Source organism: Styela clava, chromosome 12, assembly GCF_964204865.1.
Source record: "Styela clava chromosome 12, kaStyClav1.hap1.2, whole genome shotgun sequence".
Lineage (NCBI taxonomy): Eukaryota > Metazoa > Chordata > Ascidiacea > Stolidobranchia > Styelidae > Styela > Styela clava.
Window position 1 is genome coordinate 8,164,435 of NC_135261.1, and position 7,063 is coordinate 8,171,497.

A 7,063-nucleotide genomic window follows, 5' to 3' on the forward strand; every position below is an offset into this window, starting at 1 on the left:
GCGTTGAAGCTTAATTCTCTAAGAGAGAACCAAATCAGTATAAATTTACGGTCAAATTTAAGGAGCAAATTTTGCAAGATTCCAGAGATACTGCTAAATAAAAGTCACATTACTAATTAAGCATAGATAGGCTTAGGCATTGAATCGAGAAAACATGATTAATTCACCTATTAGCCTACGCCACTTTCAGTTATTGTCCATATTTGGTCCTGGACAGCCACAAAAAGTAGTCCACGAGTTATTATTGCGTGGAACGAAACAACAGAATTGTAAACAACATGATGCGCAACTCCGGCATTTTTGTCCGAAGATCGTATTCGATAGCACGCTCCAATGCACATACTTGACGAGACGAAAAGAAGCGGATGTGTGCTGCTTTCAAGGCGTAGCACGAATGGTGTTCGTGCCTGCTTTGACAGTTGTTGTCGATTTTAATGATATTTTTGAAAGTTGGGGTAAAAAGAAATCAGTAAAAGGTAAGGTGAATACCATTGTTGTATATCACACCCGGGCATCGCACTGTTAAGTACATGTGGGAAAGCCAGCCTTTGTCAAATACTACGAAGTTATTAATTCAGTACGGTACGTAGTTGCCCATTTGCCGAAATTACATATTTACTTACCCGTTATGGTTTCAAATAGTTCATGCACCTCCAGTTAGATTTTTTTAATCAGTGAGGATATATACTCATTATTGATTGCTGCTCATTGTAACATACTATTACGCATTCACTTTTATTTGCGTATTGAATCAAAGTGTTAACAAGTTCACCTAACATTTCACTCACACCGGTCTATATTGTATAGTCTGATTTCTCAAGTATTTGGAGCCACGAATGCTTGTAATTTTCTGATTAAACCCTTTTATTAGTTGGTTTATATACCAAATTCAGTAAAATATTTTTTAAATAAAACATGAGATATTGGATTTATTAGCTTTTCCATTCTGAATCATATAGACTGCTTTATTTATTCTTAACGAAAATTAATAAATCTCCTCTCTTTCTTCAGATGTGAAAGTTGTGGACAAACCTGTCTAAGCATTGTGAGACTCTTGCAGCACAAGAGGCAATAGCAGAAATAGTAAGTATATCAATCAAGAAATTAAGCCGACATAAAGCAAAACTTTCAACTATTCGTCTAATCTCAATTTCCTATTATTTTATTCAAGGGACAACTATAGCAGACGGGGAGATATCAGAAGTCTGGCGACATATCAGTGACAGTGTGATTCCAAGAAATATAATGCAATTGAAAATAGAAATTTGCAATAGAAAAACAACCTATGGAGGCATGCAAAGACATTTGACCCTCCGGTAGAGTTGTGTATGGCCCCCACATCCTGCAGGGCTTGAGGAAAATAACTAAAAATTCCAAAGCGTAAGATTGCTTAAGCGGTCTTATTTGTAAAAAGGCACAAAACACGCCAGACATACTTAAAACAGCTTTGGAAATGAGGATTACGGGTACCTCACTGCACCTGTGTTATATTTGGTTCATCAACTATACTATAGAAGAAATAGTACTATAGAAGAAATTCCGGAAGGGGTATAATCATCATTCATGATAAAATACTATCATATATTTTTTGAACAACTTCAATCTAGACCAGGGATCTCAAACTCGCGGCCCCAGAGAACTTCCAGTGCGGCCCTCGATTAACAATAATTGTAATAGTATTTTGGAAGTTTTTTTTTTTATCTAAATGTAATAGATTTTTCAAACCTTCTAAAGTGAAATTGATTATTTACACAGAAAACTATTCACTGAAAGTAGTTTTGGAATATCGATTTTTTTTGTCCACATTTTGACCCAATTAAGAATACACATCAAGCTAGCAAAAGAATACTTGAATAAAACACTTGAGTAATTAAATTAAACGCAAAGTACATGAAGAAGGTGGCATTTTCGAAGAAAATGGGAGTTGTAACATTTCTGCTCTTCACAAAATTCTGAAGCACATTGTTTAATTTGTCATATTTCCATCAATACAATCAAAAAACACAATAAGCTCAGCAGTCAATATGACAAATTCGAAGACCAACTTCGAACAGAAAATTTCCATGTGTTTGTATATTAATATAATTATACAACGACTTAGTTACTAAAAATCAATATCAATAATAATTCAAGCAATCCTATGCCACGCAATGTAGTGCGAAATGTCTTGTCGAAAAAATCTGTCATTTGTTTTTTTACTGATCTATACTTGAAATGATAAAAGTAACTTTTTTGCATTACTGGAATTAATTAAACATTCGTAAAGATCCAGATAAACCCATGATCATGTGGCCTCGTTAGTTAGAGTTGGTACTATAAAATCATTTCAGACTGGCCTTAGTATGCTGGTGACACAAAAAAGATGCCAAACGCCAGGACAAATGTAATTATTAAAACATTGAGTTTATACTGTAGTATTTTTGTTAATTTTAGGTTCATATATTTAGATTAAGTTATTTTTAGTGTATGTATTATTCTTTCCTTATTCAAAGCTTGTTCAAAAATGATTTTGATGGTTGTACATAGAATTTTACGATTTTTTATAATAAATACTGTAACTTGCAAATGTTGCAATAATAGTGGAATGCAAATATTAATATGTAATTGCATTTGAAATTGAAGAAAATAATAAAACTTAATCCAACTGTTTAGTTGCATCACAATATATGTCACAAATTAAAACTATCTTAAAAATATCTTTTAAGTATACATTATCAAAAACTGTTTGCGGCTCTTTTTACAATTTTCAAAATGCAATGCGGCTCTCGAAAACCCATGAGTTTGACACCACTGATCTATTCTAGACGATTCAAGCATTGCTTTGGGAGATTATATCACTTCAATTAAATTGAAATAATCTCGCTATATTAAATACAAAATCGTTGCTATCATAAAGGTAAACCAATTCAGCCACTCGAAATATATTGGCCTTCACAAAGCAATGGAGGCAAAATTGAGAGTTCATGAGCTATGAACATTTGTCTTTTTCTTTGTCTTGAACTTTCCATACTCCACAGCCCCTATTAATTTTTTTTAATTTTAATTACCATGTGATGGTCATACATATCTTTAACTTGTATTTTCTGTCATGATGTATTATCTCAATGTGCCAAACTATTAATTAGTGTGCATATTTTGCTTCCAGATGACATAAATGTATTGTCATGTTTATTACCTCAGCTTGGAGTATTGACAAGAAAAAGGTGCCAGTAAATTAGGTAAAAAAATTTTCAACTCATTGTTATAATCAGAATTCACAATCAATAGGAATTATAAACAGCCAACAATCAGTGAGAATTATATGCGAAATCCCTCAGAATAAATTTGTCTAAAATCGGAGGAAGGCAAAAAATATAGGTAGTTTCCATCCACACAAGCATTTCAAGGAGACTTGCTCGAGCCAAACTAAATGAGCATCGTCAGGTGATTGGTAAGGCTGCAAGTTGAATTCAGCCCTGCAACCTCCTGCATAGAAGATAATATTAATTAGTGGGCTATGAGCTAAATTCCTAAATTTAAACAAACCTCTATGATGCATTATGTACCAGCAATGTTACCTACGATTAACTGAATATGTAATATGTCTAATAAATTCACCTACAAAAGCAAGTTCGATAGGTGCAAACTTTGTGTTATGGAATTGTATCGCAGCACAGTTTTGTATGACACCCTCTTTAAATGAAATTTCAATGATTAAGCGCAAACATTAAAATTACTAACTTTGAACTTTGTCATTATCTGCAAAATGTTCCACACAAATCTTTCCGCTATCGCGTTTGTAATCTTCTCTGATAAAAAAAAACGTCTATGATGTCCAGAATTGCTCTTTACAGCTTGCCTGTTATTCCAGCTTTCCAAGTAAGCAAAACTTCTTAGATATAGAGATTATTTTGTTTCGTTACAGGCGCAAAAAGGCAGGTACTACACGTAAAAAAAACGCCGAGTAGCAAAAGCGAGCGGAAAACGGACGCGAAAGGCGACGAGAAATATGTGCATTGGAGCGTATCATGAAATACAATGTTTTGCCTGTAGTCTTATGGAGTGACGTCAGAGTTGCCTATCATGTTGTTTAATGTCATTGATTAAACTAAATAGAAGTACAATCATCAATTTACACTGGCAAATGTATGCATCATGTACACGCCCATAAAGAGCAGATTATCATTAAAAAAAATTAATTTCTAAATTCCTATTATACGCGGACTGTTGTTCCCAACTCGACAGTGTTGACAATAGTATTCTGAACACCTAGTTAAATTCGTCAGTCGAACCTTATCTAGTCATTCATTGCTGACTAAGTGCAAATCGACAGACGAGAACAAAATTCCAGTACCATACTAGTGGCGAATCCTTTCAATCTTTCATTTTTGTGCCCTTTGCTCTTCGCCTGATGGCTCTGGTTCTATATCGTGAAAAAATCGTATATATATAAGTATTACAACCTTACTTTGTACTTTGTCATTCAGATTGAAATTCATTATATCAAATCATGGGCATATTATATCATAATGGAATATCTATTCAGTTCAGAATTTCCCAGTTGAAACTTTACTACTATATTTAACCTGGGACTATATATTTATTTTCAGTAGTTGCATTCTGATTCGTTGTTAGATGAGGAAGGTCCTTAGTACTATAGTAATATACATTTTAATTATATACAATATTGCACTCCAAACTTATATTTCAGTATAGGTGTCTGGTGAACACTTCCTGTGAATAAAATATATATATAAGACTCGTTGTGGCTTGACCATGGTTTTAGGTATCATTGAATACAGTATTTTCTTCCATGTCTGATATCATCATTATAGTCCTGGAGTAAAATCAAATCATGCTAACCATAGTGTTCATTGTAAGTTAATTACTCACAACCAATTCTAAAACAAATCTTTCAAGTTGTACACCCCTATGGTTAACCCAGCACTAAATTATACTTTAACATTGTATTTGTGTTTTGGCCAATTTTTTTTTTAACATCAATATTCTTCAACTTGATATATCTTACTAGCACTCATATTCGGGATTGTTTACAAATCATCATATGTTTATTCATGTATAACTTATCTCACCAGTGGTGCTCTTTATATTCATATTTTATGAAAATGATGGACTTCATCTCTGCATAGTATTTGATGTAATTTTGTTATTACGATGACTGCTATTTATTTTGATTGACAAAATAATAAATCTCTCCCTCTCTCTCTTAGTCAGCTCGTGACAACACAAACAGACATGGCAGGAATTGCAAATTAGGTTTCAAGATCGTCGTCCTTAACTGAATCTTTTTCGGCTTCTGTGAAACGTTTAGGACTCAGTTATCACTGCAATTATTAAATATTTAATAAGTATCACGCGTATGATGCAGGAGCAGATGCCAAATTAAAATGATTTTATGATTTAAACTTAAGTTCGAATTAGGTGAGAATATTTGCAAACTAATATTGATAAGATTTTTCAAATTTATCCCGTCGAGAGAATAACCGACAGTACGAGTCTACGACCTATATTCATGACCAGAACTACAGTTTCTCGTCGGTTGCCATTTCAGCTAAATGCGTGTACCAGATGGAAAGCTATCTACAACCTGCTTCCGCCTGAACCACCTTCTACGAATGTCAGGAATTTATCAATGATACAGAACACGGATTCAAACTTACGAGTTCACGCAAGGTAATAAGTGTTAGTAGTGAGCCGGATTGCATCCCTAACGCTGAGCACTGGGTACCCACGGTTGAGTGGAATAAACTCATGAAAGTCCTTTGACATCTTTGAATAGCATGAATAGACGATTGCATTTTCTTTCGAATAGACAACCTCTCTGAGTTTGCAGCATGTTATATATATTACAGTGAAACAATAAAATGAGTTGATAAATCATCACACTTGATCAAACACCTACTCAATTTCTATCAGTCTAATGCAGGGGTGTGTAAACTGCGGCACGTGAGGAAAATTATGCGGCCCGCGGAGAAGTTCCAGTTTTGAATGGTGTGCCCACGAAACGAGTTATATGGTTTAGTTATTCTGGTACGTGCGAGCAATTCCAATTCACTTGCGTCGCAAAGGATATACCAGTACCCGAGTGCCACTGTAATATTAGCAAAACTAGCTAGCAAAAACTTCAACTACTTTAACTACTAGAAATTAAACCTTAGATAAAAGTGCGGCCCGCGGCTTCACCCAATTACTTGAATCTGGCCCTCCTGTAATAAAGGTTGCACACCCCTGGTCTAATGTATCACTCAGTGACAACTAATCGATTCCCATCAGTTGCCAAGTAAGCTAACTGAAGAATAAACTGCCGCACTTCTAGCACTGGGTGCGCCTGCACCGGTGATGACTGACCTATGGAAGCTGATCTAAAACAAAACAGTCCAATCAGACACACCCGCCTGAGCGTTGATTACATCGGGCGTTTTCGCGAGTTGGCTTTTACTAACTTATGTACATGGATTGATCAGTCATTTTGTTTCAAAATATTCAAAAACTTGGCATTGAAAATTACCGGCAGTTTATTTTAGCCTGTAGTATAGTCTATATCTATAGTCCATCCCAGATTTGAGTCCGTTTTTGATTAAACCTCAACCCTCCTAGCGGCAAAATTACCAGTAATTTCTTTTATTTACGTCTAAATGTTACAAATATGGGGTGAACTAGGGTATTGTGTATTGAACTGCAGGTCCTTTCTCCTCAACTAAACTAAATAATGACTAATACTTGTCGACACTGTGATGACTAGTCAACCACAGTTGAATATCTGGCTTTCAACTGTTATGTCAACATTATGTTATTGCTCATTGGCGACTGCTACGTTATAAGAAATAAGTAACGGTCGGGGAAAAACCCATTCAGGGCCAGGGCGAATCCCGTCGAAATTAAGATAACAGAAGATAATAATGATTCATGAACAACTGATTGACACAACCGTGGTCGGGTCGGCGTTGATTACCCTGAAAATTATCTAGTTTCTAGATTTTTCGGCCCATCATCCACTCTTTGGTATGGCCAGAAGAATATCAAATCACCCGTTGAGAATAATTAAATATCACCCTAAGACACT

General features: G+C 34.9%; 1 long non-coding RNA gene across 1 annotated transcript; it reads left to right on the plus strand.

Moving 5' to 3' along the window:
- Positions 1-362: 362 nt before the first annotated feature.
- LOC144430365 (uncharacterized) lies at positions 363-1,488 on the plus strand. Its single transcript, XR_013479491.1, has 3 exons — positions 363-476; positions 1,012-1,083; positions 1,172-1,488. It is a non-coding gene; the product is annotated as an uncharacterized LOC144430365 (long non-coding RNA).
- The last annotated feature ends 5,575 nt before the right edge of the window (positions 1,489-7,063 follow it).